Raw genomic sequence first — 20,298 nt, forward strand, 5'->3', positions numbered from 1 at the left:
AGCAGTGGTTGATTTCCATTACAAGATTCCAGTATTTTCCAGCGTATAAGACAACTTGGTGTATAGTATGGCCCACAACTTTTCCAGTTGAAATATAAAGTTTGGGATATACTTGCTGTATAAGACTTCCCCTATTCCAATGTACATATGGTAAAAAAAAATCTTAATTTTATCAATATTCTGGCACTAATAACTTTTTCATACTTAAGTTTATGGAACTGTGTGACAGGTCATTTATTGTGAGATGAGATAAAGTTTTCATTGCTATCATTTTGAGAACTCTATGGCCAAATGATCACTTTTTATAGCATTTCTTATATGTTACAAAATGGCAAAAAAAGTGGAGTTTTGGACATTTGAATTCCATTTCTATTACAGGGAAAAACACCAGGTATGTTGTTTAGCAGATTTACTCCTTCCAGATTATGTTTCTTTCATGGTCCTGCATGGTTCCATCATCCACAAAATCAACTTTGAAATGAGATATAAATTTGTTGTATAAAGTCAAGCAGGCGGAGAGTTTAACACTGAAGTCAAGCTCTCCCTGCCTCAGAATGCCTCCTTTTCTGTGATTGACATCAAGCACAGGACTTCTGGAGATCTGGTTAGTGATGTCTCTGGATGTAGGACCTTCAATTACAGTTAAGGTGGAATTCCAAAGAAGAGAGAGCTTGTATTTAGTGTTAAAAACTCCGCTGCTTGACTTTATACAACCAATTTATACTGACTTCAAAGTTGATTTTCTGGATGATACAACCACACTGAGTCATGAAGGAAACCTTAATTTAGAAATTATTCAGCTGCTTGACAACATACTGGTAGTGGTTTATTAGGTCAATTTCTGCTGACAGGTTCCCTTTAAGTCAAAAAGATAATTAGCAATAAAGTTCCTTTAATGGGATTTTTTCATCAGAAACCATTCCCTTTCATGCAGCTACTGGGACAATAAGTAGTTACTTTTCAGGAGAAAATGTTATGAAGTAAAAGTAGACAGTATGGGATATTTTTATGTGATGCTAATATAAGCCTTATAGTAAGAAAATCCCTCCATGGCTGGCAAAGTAATGTTTTTCAATATCCTTCTCACAGTGTGCCGGATTTGCATTAGTAATCATTCAGTATTTGAGTGGCCACAGCAATAGCAAATCCGTTTCATCCCTCCCACTCGAGGAAGGTGAAACATATCATTTAGATATCCTATTAATTGATGACGTTGGCATCTATATTCATAGTTTTTATAGCTCCCTCTTGATGGGAAGGGGGGTAAACCATTACATAATGCATTATAAAGGTAATATATGTGACCTTGTCTGCACAGAGGACACAGAATCACATGCAGATGCTTTATGCTTTTTGTAACCTAATTTCCATGACATTGTACTGCTCATTTGGGAAACATGAAAAATATATATATTTTTTTTATTTTATTCCTCCAAGTCATTTTGTCATCTCAGGGCTCTCAGTGACAGAACAGATGATTGAAATTCTGTGGCAGCTGCTGTATACGTTATTGAAAGTAGAAATCTGTCAAGCACAGAGTTATGGGTAAAATACAGTGTATAGGCATTGCTTATAACAGCGTTGCCTCCCGCACCTATTATTTTGTGCATGATTTCTTGACCTGCAGTTTCCATGAATAAAATATAAAATGAGGTAAAACTATATTAAAATAGCAGTCTCTCTGACAGTGCTGAGATTTGGGAGCTGTTAGGAAGAAGTCACAGTTATATTCTGTATCTACCTAAAAAAGATAGAAAAAAAGGAATTGTAAGTGATGTTCTGGCACTAAATTGAGTTGTTTTTGGTTCGAACAATTTCTATGAAGAGGGAAGAATGTGAATGTGTATATTAACTCTTTTACTGCATAACCTTGAATAATGTGACTAATAGTATCTTACTGAACAGTGTTTGATATCAGAAAAGAAAGGAACTGACTTTCATTATAGTTTTATCGTTCATCTTCTTACCGAAGATACACACCAGATCCCTAAAAAAAGTTAGCTCTTTTACCAAACCAACAAATTAATCTACACAGTAGTGGATTATAATACATGCAGTTTAGGCAGTAGCCCAGGGCCTAAGCCTTCTAGGGGGCCCGTGGTCACCCAAACCACCCATAGTGTTTTATACTCAGAAGGACCTTCACCCATGAGGTCCTGATAAATCTGTTCCTGTTTTCAATACACATATAAACAAAGCAGGCAGAAGGGACTCCATTTCCCAAGAAACTTGATGTAGGAAATAATCTCCAGACTTGTAGGGGCTATAATATTCATACAGCCCAGGATCCATGGCAGTCTTAATCTGCCCCTAAATCTACACCAATAGATTAAATGAAAATATACTATGGACATTACATTAAATCATGGGCAAATAGAGCAGTTCTGCTCTCAGACACTTTAGGTAAATCCCCCCATAGACACAGAGACTGTCAGAGAGAGAGAGAGAGAGAGACACACACACAGAGACTGTAAGAGAGAGTGACAGAGACTGTCAGTGAGAGGGACAGAGACTGTCAGAGAGACACAGACTGTCAGAGAGAGAGACACACAGAGACTGTCAGAGTGAGAGACACACTGAGACTGTAAGAGAGAGAAACACAGAGACTGTCAGAGAGACATACACACACAGACTGTCAGAGAGACACATAAAGACGGTCAGAGAGAGACACAGACTGTTAGAAAGAGAGACACAGAAACTATCAGAGAAAGAGATACAGAGACTGTCAGAGAGAGACACACACAGAGACTTTCAGAGAGAGAAAGTTGGAAAGAGACACACACAGAGACAGTCGGAGATAAAGACACATAAAGAGACAGTCGGAGATAAAAATATAAATTAATTCCTGGGTTTCCACTCTTAAACAAAATGTAGATATTGTAAATTAAATAATAAATATAAAAAGATATCTAATTAAATTCCAAGATACTGTCTTCCTCTTTTATGGGTATACAATATGTGTCTAGAATTTCTGCTAACAAACTACCATAACAATTAGAAGTAAGATTTCTTCAGGTGTTAGCTGAGACTGACATAGTAATCAAATACTCCATTCATCAAGAACTCAGTCTTACACATTCTTAATACCTTCTCTTTTTCTGGAGAATTAGTGCACAGCGGAAATGTCACTTTGTGACATATTGACATAAAGTCTGTTGACCTTGATGGATTTGAACAGTTCTAACCTTATATTCCATGTAACTACTACACAGAACATTCCCTGGGATTTGTTAGGTTGTACATTTGACATAGTAATCAATGCAAAGCTCAAAGCACAGTTTGTGCTGTATCGAATGAATTCTTAGAAATTATGCTAAAAGCACATACAGTACTAACATTGGAGGGTTGCAGAAAGACACTATTTTCACAAAAACTTAGGCAATAATGTATAACATTTTGAGATTTAATATATGGATTTAAGCTAAAATATACACTCACCGGCCACTTTATTAGGTACACCTGTCCAACTGCTCGTTAACACTTAATTTCTAATCAGCCAATCACATGGCGGCAACTCAGTGCATTTAGGCATGTAGACATGGTCAAGACAAACTCCTGCAGTTCAAACCGAGCATCAGTATGGGGAAGAAAGGTGATTTGAGTGCCTTGTGGCATGGTTGTTGGTGCCAGAAGGGCTGGTCTGAGTATTTTAGAAAATGCTGATCTACTGGGATTTTCACGCACAACCATCTCTAGGGTTTACAGAGAATGGTCTGAAAAAGAAAAAACATCCAGTGAGCGGCAGTTCTGTGGGCGGAAATGCCTTGTTGATGCCAGAGGAGAATGGGCAGACTGGTTTGAGCTGATAGAAAGGCAACAGTGACTCAAATCGCCACCCGTTACAACCAAGGTAGGTAGAAGAGCATCTCTGAATGCACAGTACGTCGAACTTTGAGGCAGATGGGCTACAGCAGCAGAAGACCACACCAGGTGCCACTTCTTTCAGTTAAGAACAGGAAACTGAGGCTACAATTTGCACAAGCTCATCAAAATTGGACAGTAGAAGATTGGAAAAACGTTGCCTGGTCTGATGAGTCTCGATTTCTGCTGCGACATTTGGATGGTAGGGTCAGAATTTGGCGTCAACAACATGAAAGCATGGATCCATCCTGCCTTGTATCAACGGTTCAGGCTGGTGGTGGTGGTGTCATGGTGTGGGGAATATTTTCTTGGCACTCTTTGGGCGCCTTGGTACCAATTGAGCATCGTTGAAACGCCCCAGCCTACCTGAGTATTGTTGCTGACCATGTCCATCCCTTTATGACCACAATGTACCCAACATCTGATGGCTACTTTCAGCAGGATAATGCGCCATGTCATAAAGCTGGAATCATCTCAGACTGGTTTCTTGAATATGACAATGAGTTCACTGTACTCAAATGGCCTCCACAGTCACCAGATCTCAATCCAATAGAGCATCTTTGGGATGTGGTGGAACGGGAGATTTGCATCATGGATGTGCAGCCGACAAATCTGCGGCAACTGTGTGATGCCATCATGTCAATATGGACCAAAATCTCTGAGGAATGCTTCCAGCACCTTGTTGAATCTATGCCACAAAGAATTGAGGCAGTTCTGAAGGCAAAAGGGGGTCCAACCCGTTACTAGCATGTTGTACCTAATAAAGGGGCCGGTGAGTGTATGTCACTTCTATTATCCTCTGACAAGTTAATGTTTTAAAACACGGCCGGATTATTTTAATAAAAACATTTTAGTGATATCTCCTTCGGGAAGATTATTAATATCACATTAATAATGTCTAAAAATTCTTAATTTTCTGCTTTTTAAGCAGATAGTCATAGCACCCAAAGAACTTCATAAGTAACATTTCCTAAATGTCTTCTTTATATAGACATAGCCTTTTATGTATCCTCCCTTTTTTTGGTGGTTAGGAGGTTCATAACTTTGGGTGCAATTTTAAAATTTTTTGAAAATCACCAAAATCTGTAGTTAGAGGCAACTACTCAGCTTTTAGAGTTAAACAGTTAAAACCCTAAGTTATGGCATTTTAGAAACTACACCCCTCAATGTATAAAAATCAACTTTAAGAAGTTTGTTAACCTTTAGGTGTTTCACAGGGGTTAAAACAAAATGGAGATTTAATTTACAAGCCATAATTTTTTAAACATTACATTAATTTTGGCCAAATACAATCTGAAAATCACACTGGTAAGTTAAAGTGTTCATTACGTTATAATCGCATATAGTGACACATGGCAGATTTGAAAAATTGGCCGGGTCCTTAAGGTGAAAATGAGTCCCTAAGGGGTTAAGATCTACCCTCCTAAGTAAAGTTTCTGTAGTACTTAATAAAACACACAGCACTCTGGTATATCCTCAGCTTCTCAGGATGAATATTGGTTGCTGTTGTAGTACACACCTTGATTGTATTTTACAGACTTTTAGAAAAGATATATTTGTTTCATCAGTTCCTCTATTTGATGTGGTTGGTACCATCCATACTGAAGTTTATGAACTATCATGCAGAATTTTTGCCAAATTAGTCAGATTGGTGATTTGTTAGTCATGAGATGTTCATACAAAATGTATTTTTTTATATTTTTACAATGAAAATCTCAATACTATATTTTAAATATCTATATATAATTTTTCTATAGATTCCAATTACATGAGCCAAAATTTTTTTATAGCCCTTTTTTCAAAAACGAAATGATCTCCTTTCAGTATTCTCCCCAGAACGAAACAGATATAAGCCAGTTGCACGGCTTTGATTTACTTTCTTAGTAAGATTTTTTTTGGTTTCTGCGGTTCCTGCATTTCCCATTTGGCTCAAAATCTATTATGGCATAAATGAAGGGCAGGCAACTGAAGAAACAATACAAATGTCACCTAGATGTCTTTCTGATCCCTCCAGGATAGGTACACAAGGTCGACTTGCACTAGTCTTTACATCTCTGTAGGAGCTGGAGCTGCTCATTAGTTCCACACTTCCTCTCAGGTAACAGGAGCTTCTTTTAATAGCCATCCCTCATTTAACATTGACAGTTCAGAAAAAGTTAAAAAAAAAAATTGGGAAGTGACACCTCACAAGATCCTGCCAGCGCACAGCATTTCATGTCATGGCTGGCAGAGGTCCTGGTGACTCTGTGTTTGAGCTTTGTGCTTGTCCTGGATGAATGACATTATATTTTCAAGATCGTCTTGATACAGTACTGCCATTAAAGTGAACTCATGAAATAGTATTGTGTCCACAGGAATCGTGACATTGCTGCTTAAATTATGCATTATACTGTATTTTATAACCACTTCCACACATACTACACATGCTCTATAACAACATATGTCAAATCACATTTGTCTGGGGTTTACTTCTTAGGAACCTGTAGGCACAAGGTGTTTGCTGGTCAGCGTCTGATCATCACGCTTTAATGAAGGAACAACCAACAATTCAGCTGTCAAGTCCTTTTATCATCCGAAACTGACCCCAGCAGATGCAGCACTAACAAATGGCCATTCCTCACTACCCTTATATAGGTATATGAAAATACCTCATATAGACAGTCCCTGGGTTATTCAAAAGATTCTTTTGGTTTGTTTTAATTTGTATGTAAGTGGGAACAGGTGTATTTTGTAAGGGTACATTCTCACACATGTATGCTGGGTGGGAATACAGCAGCGCACCCCTCCCCTCACCATAGAAAACAGCACTGCACGGCCGCACACACAGGGAAAGGATAGAGCATGTACCGGCTGCCATTGCCACCTCTGGGGATATTTGTCCCTCAAACAGTCGCGTGAATGAAGTCTAATTGTGACTCTTGACACAGTTTTTTTTTGTCCCAGAGACAATAGGATTTTGTGTAATGGGAAACAGGATTAACAAAAAAGCTTCAGTGCAGAAAACTTTGATAGTTTCTAGGTTAACCATTGAAACCTGGGGCTAGAGCTCAGTAAATTACTAGGCCAGTATCCAAATATTATAGTAGGCAGAGAGGCGCTTCTGCAACTAGGGGTTGTTTGTAAGTCAGTTTGTAAGTTAAAGGGCAGGATGAAGGACTGTATGCAAATTGGCCTCAAGGGGCCTCAGGCTCATTTGCATAGAGTCATTCATCCTTGAGGTAGATGTCCTTTAAAGTTGTTTTCCTACCAAGCAAGTTGGGAGCGTCAGTGATGAGACCCTCACAAATCATGTGAACCGAGGGTTCCAATGGGGTCTGATGTACTTCTGTCATACCCCTCGTCACTCATCAAGATGAGCAGGGCAGAAGGTCATGCATGTCCATTCAGATTTGAGGGATTTATTGAGGCTAGGGTGTCTTTTTTTTTAAACACAAATTGTTCTGAATGGAATCAGGTTTCAGACTTATGTAATTGAAAACCACACCCAGAGCTGTTTGTGATTGACAGCTCCTTTTCAGGATCTTTCCATGAGAAAGCTGGGTGTGAATTTTAGCTTGTTCTGTTTACCCCTGTGGTTTGAGTGATGGATGGCTGAACCAGTCAGTGCTGGAGGTGGTGTCCATTGCTCCCTTTATATTCCTTAGAGTTCCTTCAGTGGGTGCTGGTTATTTAGTCTGATCTCTGCTATCTAGTGCTCTTGCTATCTTGTTGTTTGCCATCCTCTGTATTTGCTTTACATAAAGACCATTCTATTGCTATTTGATTCTGTACCTTTGCTGCCATCATAGTTTTTGACCAAGTTCTGTCCGACTCTGCATGTCTATCTGTATCCGTTGTCTGTCCTTCAATGTTGTGCATCTCCCGGTGTTACCACACTTCCCCTGTCCCAGGTTTGTTTGGTTCTGGATTGACACTTTTCTGTAGACTAGTATTCCTGTTACCTGTATGATCCACCATCCAGCAGATGTCAGACAAAGTAAGTCTTTGCTGTCACCTTGTAGGGTCACTCGGTCAACTAATAGTGGGTTCATCCTTGTCAGGGCGGTTTTATCTGCTGCAGGCAGGTTCCTAGCCTGCAGGGACATTGCAGGTTGAGTTTGCCACCACTTACCCAGTCTGACAGGTAGTGCCAAGTCTGGTTGTGGTTGCCCGATTGTTAGACAGTATTGTTACACTGGTATTTTAAACATCGTTCTTGGCCTGGTGACCCTCCGGTGCCCAGATCCTCTTGGTAGATCCGGGAACAGTCTCTGACAGGTCGGACCTGTTTGGTCAAGGTATGACCTGACAGAGAATTCTGCTATAGTTTTCCAGCAGAGACTATAGTGAATGTGGCCTGTGAGAGTGTTCATCCCCTTGCCCACCCACCAACCACCCCGTTTCCACCCTGACCTGTCTAAAGTGGCACGTGAGTGGAAAATCCTCCTAACTTTTAGTATTTCATGTGCACCTTTGCTTATGCAGTTTGCTTTCTTCTACTTAGCTTTTTTTTTTTTATTTAGTTTTGTGTGTCCATCCTTGTTGGTACAGTCTGTGGCATATTATTTTAAAAAAAATGTATTTATTAGTCATGCATCCTTGTTTGTATAGTCTGCCTTTCCTTTGGCATAGTATATGTAGATTATTGTTTTCCATACTGCTGGGTTCTATTTATGTTTGATTTTCTTTTATTGTTTCTCATTTACGACAGAATAGTGTTATCTGTTTATCATCCACCTTTATGTGGAATGGAGATAATATTTGTGCTACATTATACAGGAAATACATCAAAATACATGAATCAGGCATAGCTTAGCTATATCAATTACCAAAAGCACTTATCCTGACAGCACACATGCCTCTACTGATACATCTGCTGTGTTGTTACACTGATGACTGACTGATGATACTTCTGAGAGAAAGAGAATATACCATAATAGTGTGCCACAGAATGGAAAAGACAGATTGAATGAACTGTGGTGACACGTCAATAGGGACACGTATAGTTAAAAAGCATTGTTATAAGCTGGTGACAGTCCTGTGTTTCATGTGATCACCATCTGTTACTTTAATTGAAGTAATAGTTACTTTAAATACAAGTAATAGTCCTGTTGCATTTTAGAATTTTACCAATGAAGAAACTGCATTGAATTAGAGATAACTTAAGGGGCGGGGATGGAGGGGGAAAGTGTTTTGCCCAATGAGACAACCCGCAATCACTTACCCGTCCCGTCGGGATCCCTGAGGTGCGTTGTCCGATGAGGATTCGGAGCTGCCGCGATTCACTATGATCGTGCGTCCAGTTTCCTGTATGTGTCGCTTCCCCGATGAGGTCCGCTGCAGTTCACCTTCTTCTTCCCAGTGCATGTAAGTGCATGGCTTGCGACACAATTTTACATGCTAAATCCTGCGCTTAGTCCGAATCAGTTGGGTTGTCCGACGACCACGCCCCCCCCCCAATTTGTGTCGCATGAAAGTCAAGGCGATTGCGGCAAAATCCGATCACGTGCCAAAAACCCCATTTAAATGTAGCGCAAAATGGAAAAAGTCCAGAAACCTGATGAAAATGTGTTCCGTGGACCCTTAGTAAATGTGCCCCAAAGAGTATGAGCTTTAAAGTGTGCTATGTAAATAAGGAAGTGATTCTCCCAGAAGACCACAGCTACATTTACTTCAATGTTAGTGAATGGAGCAGCAGTGCTCACGTCTGGTACATTCACATACCCCTGATTTTGATATCACTGGGATATCAGTATTAGTACACTTTTTAGGAGGTGTAACAACCACCTCAGCAGCCATAGAAGCAGCTACTGGGCCTGCAGGGGGCTCAGCAAGGCACTGGAGGGGAGAAAACTTCTCCACATTGTTCCTGGCCTTGTCACACTTAGTGCACGGTGAGAGCATGAAGTACTATTACACCCCTGCAGACCCGGCATAGCAGTTCTTCTCTCTGCTGCTTGCATTGGCTTCCTTTACAACAGCAGCTTTATAGTAAGGTGGGGAGGACATATATCATTAATTGTTTGGGCGGATGCACTTTAAACCATATTATTACTTGAATACATTAAAATTTTAATGGTTTCAAGTTCATATTTTATGCACTTGTGTTGTAAGAGGAATACATAGCGAAGGCGTGCATTGTTGTTAGTCGGTGACATTTTTATGTAAGTGACTGTGCTGTCTTTAGGGGCACAGTGTGAAGATGTGCTGCACGGATCTGAAGAAATCTGGTGGCAAGTTATACATGGATAAATCAATCTCAGGGAAAGTTTTCATGCAGTTCTTGATCCAATGAATACGCCACCTGTAAGTACCTAGATGCCACTACTACCGTGTGTATTAATGTGTATATAAATATGTATTTTATTGTTTTTTTAAGTGCATAAAGCCCAGCCTCTCCTAGCTACAATTATTTATCCTCTAGTGCATAGGAAATATGTTTCTTTTGTGTGTATCAGCCTTCAGTTGGCACAAAAATGTAATGGTTGCAGTGTATGGATAAAAGACATAACTTTTCAGCAAGGCATTTTGATGTTCTTGGCATGCAATATCAAAGACCGGTCCATAAGGATCTTTAGGTGGTTTAGTGTCCCAAAACATACCAAAAGGCTTTCTTTAAGGAGAATGGAATTTTACAGATGCTGTTCTGTATTAGTAACTCATTTGTGGGAGTCATGTGTACATTTCCTTGATTCCCCTGCACACTTCACCTATGTACAAGCCACAAAGCATGCTTGTCAATTCTTAACATCTTGAGCTTCAGACAAAATGCAGCAACAGTGTCACAGACTCACAAGCCCCAGAATATTTCTTTATCAATCCCCAGGTTTTAGACAAATTAGGGCCCTGGGCAAAACTAAAAGTGGTGCCCCAAAATAAAACTATTTTATTAACAGTCACATTCAGTAAGAGGTTCCCTTAAGCCCAGCACAATAATAGCACTTTGTAGTTACACACAGTAGTATGGTGAGACAATCTGTAATATGGGACTGTAGGAGATTGTTATAGGAGATAGACAGATGATTGGTAGATTGATCATAGAAAATAAATCCAAAAGATAATAGATTTATAGATGCATAATTATAAAGAAGATTATATGTAGATAGCCAGATGATAGATATGAGAGATAGAAGATCGATTGATTGATTGATAGATAAATAGATAGACAAAAAGGAGGATAAATGGTTAGATAGACAGATATATAGATAGGAAATAGATACATTATAGGAGATAGATAACTATACAGATAGATGATAGATATATAGACAGAAGATGGATTATAAACATAATCACCCAAGCATTCAACCAAGAAGTAATAAAGGAGCAATACATCCTCTGCCCACAACAGTCCACATGCAGGGGTCCCCTTTAGAACAGGGGGCTTTAGGCAAATGCCGCCCATGCCCCTGGGGGATGCAGTGTAAAATTCCTTGACACCAGATCACAAAGATTACAACTTATCTCACCGTATGCGGTTCATCTCCTCCCCTGAAAGCGGGAGAGCGAACATCAGCAGTAGGCAATGATTTGCTGCTGCCGGATGATGTAACTGTTGAATTTTTCATCCAACGTTTTCGGTCCAGACAGAGGCAAAAAGGCTCCCAGTATAGTTTATGGATACGTTCCACATGCATGCTGGGAATGTTTCTGCTGTATACACTGAACATATCCAAATATCGTAGTGTGAATGCAGCCTATAATTGTGTCACATACAGGATAACCCCTTCATAATGCGCTCACATTTGCCTTGGATGCCCTGACAGGATGCTTAGAAATAAATTCAAGTATAATTGTTGGAAAGAAATTGCACAGAATGTTGCAGTATATTTTTAACAGCAAACTGACAGACACTATGACAACTGGTTTCTAATGGATGTCCTTGGTGTCAATCATGTAACGGATCCAGCACTACTCTAAATTGTCCTCTCTTTCCATGATGGAGCAATACCATAGAATTGACAAACGCAGATGTGAACTGAGCCTATGATTTCAGGCACATTGCAATAAGAATACATATGCATCTTCCCTAAGAAGATGTATTCAGCTGTGACTAACAATTTCTGCTCTACATCGCCTCTTTGATGGGGCCTGTAATCACAGAGAGGATTTTTAACACGTTGTAGCCAGAAAGCTAAACGAAGCAGAAGGAAAATATATGGCTGTGTAAAGAAAAGCCAAAGAGAAAGATGCAAAGAGACGAGGAGAGTGGGCTGTGTGCTCAAGCAGGAGAAGCAGATGGTGATGCTTACAGGCCTAAGCAAAATTACATAAAGGAAACATGTAAAGTAACTTTCCACACATTTGATAGATTGCTTCCACATGTATCTATTTATAATGTTTCGCTTCATTGCTTGGGAAACGAGAAAACAAGTTTTGCTGCCCAAGACAGAAGCAAGAAATGTGCCAGTCCTATGGCAAAGCATCGGCAAATCCAAAATGTATTGAAACATTCCGCAAACAATGAAGGGCTTTTCCTGACATTTACAGTGACATTTATTGTAGCTTGGTATATATTATAGCATATTTTATGAGACGTTTTGATGGGTATTTGGGGGCTAAGACCACCACCAAATAATGAGAGCTGTCCCACATCATCTGTATACAATAAACCAGAATTTATTAAAATACTTCCCACCGAGTAGCCACGCTGCCCCCTGCCCTAGTAGCCACACTAATCCCCCACTCATAAAGCATACTGACCCCTCTCCCATAGCCACACTTCCCCACACCCATAAGGCACACTGCCTCCTCCCCCCATAGCCACTCTGCTCCCCCACCCATTTGGAACATTGCCCCCTCCTCCCATAGCCACAGTGCCCCCCCCCCCCCCCCCACTCTAGGAAAGAAAAAAAATCACCTTTCCTCATTCCCCATGGAGCAGCGCAGCAGCCGCCTTTTTTCTTCAGCATGTGCCTGCTGTACGCGCCAGCTCTGAAGCTGGCACAGGTGATGTGATGACATCATCATGTGTGTCGGCTTCAGAGCCATTGCATACAGTGCAGAGCGCTGCTTTGGGGGAACAAGGAAAGAGGAGTTAAGGATTCTTCCTTCATGATGTGCTCCCGAAGAGAAAACAACAGGAGCCGGAAGGTGATCATTTGTACCATTGACACTGGTACAATTAATTTGAATCCCCTCCAGCACCCTTTGTATGCTAATGTCTGCTGATGGCAGTTGGAAAGTGAGTGGCGATTGGTTGCTATTCTGCCACAGGTCATTAATATGAGCTCTGAGTTTTGATTGATTACTCTAGGCAATGAGTATAAGACACTTATATGTGAGATAAGATGTAAGAGGTGGATAGAGATACAAAGATAGGGGGAAATTTATCAGAACTGTTCCAGTTGCCCATGGAAACCAATCAGCTGTAATTTTATAAACAGCAGTGCAAAAATGAAACTTGAGCACTGATTGGTTGCTATGGGCAACTAGAGCAGATCTGCTCTCACACACTTCTGATAAATCTCCCCAGACAAAGTGACAATCGGAGTCAGTCACTGAAAGAGACAGTCAGAGACAGTCACTGAAAGAGACAGTCAGAGACAGTCACTGAAAGAGACGGACAGAGACAGTCACTGAAAGAGACGGTCAGAGGCAGTCACTGAAAGAGACGGTCAGAGGCAGTCACTGAAAGAGATGGTCAGAGGCAGTCACTGAAAGAGATGGTTGGAGACAATCACTGAAAGAGACGGTCACAGACAGTAATTGAAAAAGATGGTCAGAGACAGTCACTGAAAGAGACGGTCAGTGACAGTCACTGAAAGAGACGGGCAGAGAGAGTCACTCCAAGAGAAAGTCAGTGACAGTCACTCCAAGAGACAGTGAGTGACAGTCACTAAAAGAGATGGTCAGAGGCAGTCACTTAAAGAGATGGTCAGAGATGGAGACATTCAGAGACAGTCAGTGACAGTCAGAGAGACTCAGAGACTCAGATACAATCAGAGAAAGAGAAATACGTTTAAAATATTATTTGTTATCCCACTCTATTTTGTTAGCTAAGTGCAGATATTGTATATAATAAAATAAACACTGCACAGCAGGCCACAGGGTACATTGAGAGGCCATCACCTGATACATCAAGAGACATCATATGTTGGCGAGCAAGCAGAGATACAAGGAACTTTGTAACAAATCTCTTTTGCCCTAATGTGAGCCATCCATCTGCCAGTTGGAGTTGACCAATTTTGTCTTTTAGCTACCATATATATTCTTTGTATATGAGAACAAGTCATCTTATAAAGGTAGTTGAGGGTGTGGGGTATTCTGACAAACTCTGGTGAAGTAAAATGATCATGCCAAAAAGATGGGCATTCAATGATCATCTAGCTCCAACCACTTCTTGTACCCACACTTGGTGAGATGTCAGGGTTTCTGACCTCTACAAATGGCAATCTGATTTTGATTTTGCGAGTGTAGTCCATGGTTCTTGCATAAATTCTTGTTTTTGAAGATTGCATATCTACGTGCATAATTTTATGCTTCTGTTTATGGTGTCATCTAATAACCCCAAATTATTATTATTGTTATTATTATTATTAATAATAATAATAATATTTCATAATATAATAATTTATTGAATGATTATTAGAAGTTCACATAGTTAAATAGTGAATATGTATATGTTTTACAAGACCATAATCTAGAATAATGTAAAATTTTTGCAAATACATGCCATAAAAATATATTTAATAATTTACTCAATATTCATACAATACAAAACAGGAGATAACATTGCAACTGAACAAGTAAATTCCATTGTTCAATATATGCGTTCACTTCTTGTTTTCTGCATTGTTTGGCAGAATGTTAATGTATAGCATTAATATAATGTTTAATGCCAAATAAACGACTTCCCTACTTAATATGTTACATTCCATTTCAATGCATGAAATGGTGAACAATTATCATCACTGGACATTTATAGAACATTCCTGTTCCAAGGAAGCAGAGCATTGTATTAGACGTGTAATTTGCTTTATTTGTTGTTTTCATAATACATTTCTTTCATATGAAAAAGGACATTATTGTTTCCTTATTTGCTCCTCAAGTACGTAAATTGTTCATCATTATATTATAAATGCTGAGAAAACACATACCTATCTTCATAATGCACATTGTTACTGCATTCAGAATCCATGGATACTAAATACAATCCTGAGCGACACAAACAATGGGATGTTTTATTTCTTTATACAATAAATTCTACCTGCCATTGTTCTGTTTTGCATACAATGGTAGGAGAAACCATTCTGGTGCAGTTTGATAGAAAACCCTTAAAACTACACAATCTCTGGGGTGACTTTTACTGTTACTACTTCATATTATATCTAAAAATACTTAGATGGTTAGATATTTTCTTTGTTGGCCTCAATATTCTATAGAGCCTGTTCCGCTAGCTCATGGTATAGACGTCATTTCTTTGCAGTACATTATTATCCAGAGATCAGTATATAGTTCATATCTCATTCTCGTGCGTGGGTTGTAGAAATCTTAATTTTCATGGTCAGAAAGGCTTAACCAAGTTATCTGTACAGTAACAAGTTAGAAGAATTCCAGGAAAATCTTTAAAATATGTGTAAAAACATGTCAGAATGCTTAGGATTGTACTTTATCATTTTAATATTTGTATTATTAAATGTGCCATTAAAGAGGATCTGTCAGTGAGGAATGAATTATTGTGTGACTATTGAATATGGGTTTTACATTTGAAATTGTTCCATTGTTCAAAACATATGGCCCCTAAAGCGAATATGTATTAAGCTCCAACTTGCCGTGGTGAAAGCAACCTTTAGTTTTCACTGGAGGAAGGGGTAATCTCTGTGTGCTGAATAAAATTAAAAGGTTACCTCCCCCTTGACTACTTACTAAGAGATAAGTGATAAATCAATTAACCTTTTGTGGATTGACCTAACTATTGAGCTACAGCCTAAGACCTTATTCACGTGACCATATATTGGGACTGTGAGCTAGCCAGCCAGCGTTCTATTGCGATGAGCAAACCGTGTCACATCGTGGCAGAGTCAGGTGGCTGTGCCACAAACTATATAGCAGGTCCTCCCATCTCCTCCGAGCCAGAACGGTCAACAAACTTTTCCCTGCTTGTGGCCTGTTGTGTGGCACATGGCCAAAGTTTTTTTGTTGAAAAATCTTTATTGGACCTAGAATACATACATGATTGTTTAAGATTTAACCACACATCTGAATAAATACATAGTCTAATCCCTCGCCCTTCCCCTACCATTGAGCAATGAATCATTTCTACATATCTTCTTATCTTTTCCTCTACCTTTCCCATCCTTTATACTATCGCATAGTTACTATGTCCTTGTTAAACAAAGTAAGCTTTTATTTGTCAACATATGTATTGATTATTTTCTTGAATTTCATTATTTTCTTCAAATCTTTAAGATTTTTACAATATTTAGGGCTGTTATTCCCTGTCTTTGTAGTGAAAAAGATATAGTAGGGAAAACTCTTGATTAGTTACTTTATCATCTTTTATTTGTCTCCAAAATTTAGTTATGACCTTGCATTCCTAGAAGGAGTGAAAGATACTAGTATTCTTCTCTTGGCATTAAGGACGTTTTCTAGTATATCCTGGGACATAATTCTCTAGAGATAGATAATAAGCCATATATGCACAATATATATAACATTCTGATTTTGATTCAGATTTACAAACTATATTTACCTTTCTTAGCTTTTGAATACTTTCTTCTTTTCAGGAATTTTTTTCTTACTATGTTCATTTCTGGCTGCCCTTTATCTATTGCTTTTCCTATTATCTTATATGCCTAGGATAGAGATCCTCAAACAGGGAGACCCTTACTATATCCTCCCTACCCCCTTTTACAGATCTATAAGACAACAGCAATTGGTAATATTCAGAAGCACATAAACTTGGTAAGTCCATCAATGTCACTTTATTTTCAAATTCAATCCCTTAGCTATCTGTTTCCTTAAATATCTGTACTATATTGACCAGACTTTGTTCTCTCTATATTATGCTGGTCAATATGCAATAAATCTTCCAAACCTACCAAATTTATTTCCAATAATTAATCAGTTATACCATCCTTCTCTTTTACCCAGTCCCCTATTAAGGCCTAAGTAAATGTATTGTTTATGAGTTTATGCAGCCATATGACTACAGATGTAGTCAAAACTTACTGTGAGGTCAATAAGTAGCACTGAAAAATTATCCTTGTGTAATGGTCACACAGACAACAGAACTAAAAGTCTCTATGGGAAGAGTCTGGAGGGAGGAATCTGTGGACCAGTGGACCCTCTGGACCACCGCGGGAGATGGTATGAGGCCCTCGTTGGCAGCCAAAGTAAAGGATATGCAGGAAACAGTACGAGGCTGGGTTGACATCATGAACACAGAGGAACACTGGTAACGCTGGGACGGACTGGAGACACTGCTGGACTGGAGCCCTGGAAGGCATAGCAGGAAGCATGGAGGCAGACTGAAGACTGAAGACTGGAGAGATGAGTCCAGACCGGGGGACGGGGACAGGCATACAACGGAGCATGGGAGTACCCACGATCTGCGACATGGATCGCGTGAGCACCTGTGACACCTTGGCTTTAATATCAAATTAAACTGCAATAATCAGCTGGCCAAAAGGGAGAAATTTTGTGATTTGCTTGTTTTCAAGGGATTCTTGTAGGAAGCCATATTTGTGCAGAGCAAACAGACCATTTGTAAAATCTAATAGATTCCACTCATTCCCAAGCATTTGAAATTATTTCCCATTTCCCCACCACTCTCAAACAAACTGACATTTGTCTTTTTGACTAAGAACTGTGGGTGTCCAGCAGGTACTGAGCCCTGGACTTATATGATATTTGATAATATTTGGCTGAGAACAATTACCCCCGGTGATGAAGACAGTAGATAGGATCACATATTACATTTTGATGTTTCATGTGTTTCCCTTTTTGCTTTGGCCATTGCGATATGGATGTGAGTGGAATCTGTCACATGTGTGGCTCTTTCGAAATAATCATGTGTCTGGGATATGTGTTGGTACATGACAGGGGTCCGTGACTGACATGTCCCGTAGAAGGAGCGGCTACTGATGGGCCCATGTGACCGAGCACATGGACTCATAGAGGGTATTATATTAAAATAGAGAGACACTTCCATTATGGTCTGCGCATAAGTAGAATTGGGACTTAATTGGGGCTGTAAAGAGCTGTGATGACGCAGTGGAGAGGTTTCTTTGCAGATTGACAATGCAGCCTTGTGTTGAACGCAACGAACTGGCAGCATAATATAAAGTACAAGGAGCCTAGGGGTGGTTGGTGAGGCAAGGATTTCAAAAAGCAGCCATTGCAATGGCCCAAGTCATGTTTCTCTGGGGCACCCAATCGGCAGATCATTCCTATTGTTGTCCACAAATTGTTCCCTAACCAATTGTATGCTGTCATTCTGGCATTCAAAGGAACCAAAACTTCTTATTCAGGAGTGGATGAGTTACCTGCAGGATACTGTAGTTGTCCTTCATGGAAACCAAGTAGGCCCTATAAGTAAAATTTTGGTTTAAAATTCATAGGATTATCACCATGACTACACATAAACTACAATGCTGCAAATATAAAACCTGCACTGTACTACGGATCACTTTGCTGCAGTTTTCTTGTGCGGAGAGCAGATGGGATTTGTCGAAATCTTTGATGTTGCTACTCTACATTGTAGTTAGATTATCCGTCAGCAAATCCATAGTGAATAATTCACAGTGTGTATGTCTCATGTGGATATAACCTAAGGTAGTAAAACTGAACCTTTGCCCGAATGTCAGGGGATGAAAAACAGTCCTCAAGCTTTACAGAGTACATCTATAGTCATTATCACATAACTCTAGAGGACTAACAAGCTGACAATATGTGTTGTATTTCACATATATAATAAATGTATTCACAGTGCAAACAACTTCCCTTAATAGCCATAAAATATATGCGCTTGAATAGGATGGCTTACACAGCACGTAATAATGATATTCCTAGGCTTATTATACAACTAAAAGACAGTATAAATCACTTTCCCAAAAAGGTCTGTCCACTGATAATTATTCTGAGAAATGAGGTAATAAACTTTTTATCTAAATTGCCATTGCGTTTCCTATTAAGTGTATTCTCAATTTCATCAATCTACACTAACAACACTGAAAGGTCTATATTCCCTCATTTTACTTCTAAATCTGTAAGCCAAATTTAGAACTAAAAATCATGTCATTATTTGCCTAAAATATGAACTGTTATATTGTGCAGGTAGTTTTTAGAGCAAAGTTAGAACAATGATACCATAAATCAAAGACAAAATTACCGATGTTACAGAAAGGATAAAACATACAACTGGAATAAATGAAGTCAGTGCCAAATTGAGATGAACGGAAATCCCTACGGTGGCTATTAAAATACACATGAAAATTGAAGAGCTGAGTTTTCTTGTGACAATGAGTATCTATCAAAACAGCAGAGATGTTCATATCCTAGAGAAACATGAAGGCAATGGCTGAAGCCCCATTTATAATAGTTTTATTGCATCTTTGCATCAAGGTAACCATCTCGTTTTCAGTTGAGACTATATAAATTACCGGGGGGATTTGCTTTGGAAATGTACTAACTCCTGCATCTGGGGAAAAAGAAGTCTTCAAGTGTTTTATGAAGACAGAGAAAGAACATATTGCTTCTCATATCTTTCCCATAAATCTTCAAAATCAGGGCAGCTGACAAGGAAAAGAGTATTGCTTGCTGGAGATGTTTCATTGTGGTTTTGTACATTAGGATTTTATTTCTGTGCATTTTGACAAAATATATAATAAATTTAGTGCTTTTAGTTTTGCATTGAAAGAACAGCTAAATATATTGTTAGAGTAGAAGCAATGCAGAAAGAAAACTTTGTTCACAAAGACCATTTACAGCAGGTGGAAATGAGAAAAAAAGATGCCAGTATAGATGGCGGCATTTAAAGGACATCTACCACCAGGATGAAGGATTGTAAACCAAGCACACTGACAAACTGCTGTGTGCCCAGAGCCTCTCAGGCTCATTTGCATATTTTGAAACCTTTTTTTTTATGTAAATCCAAGGTCTAAAAGAAAGAACACAAGGAAGCTAAAAGAAGAGCAGATGTCCTTTAAGATCATTTTTTAACAGCTTCAGCAACAATGCTCAGTGCAGTTGAACTTTTTGATTTGACCTCTAGATCCCATTGTTCTAGAGCAATCAATGGCATTAGTATCAAATCCCATTATGCTAATTAGGCTTTGTACTATGAGGTTCCCAGTTGAATGCTATCACCGAAGCGCAAGTTCCACCAGTATGTCCCGATTTTTTTGTGATTTTGTGTTTTTTTACTTTATTATTATGTGTATAGGGAATGTTTGTGTTTAGGGGACTTTAACTTTATTTAATTAATTCTTTTTATTTAAAAGTGTTTTTATTAAGTAT

The sequence above is a fragment of the Engystomops pustulosus genome, chromosome 4, assembly GCF_040894005.1.
Source record: "Engystomops pustulosus chromosome 4, aEngPut4.maternal, whole genome shotgun sequence".
Taxonomy (NCBI): domain Eukaryota; kingdom Metazoa; phylum Chordata; class Amphibia; order Anura; family Leptodactylidae; genus Engystomops; species Engystomops pustulosus.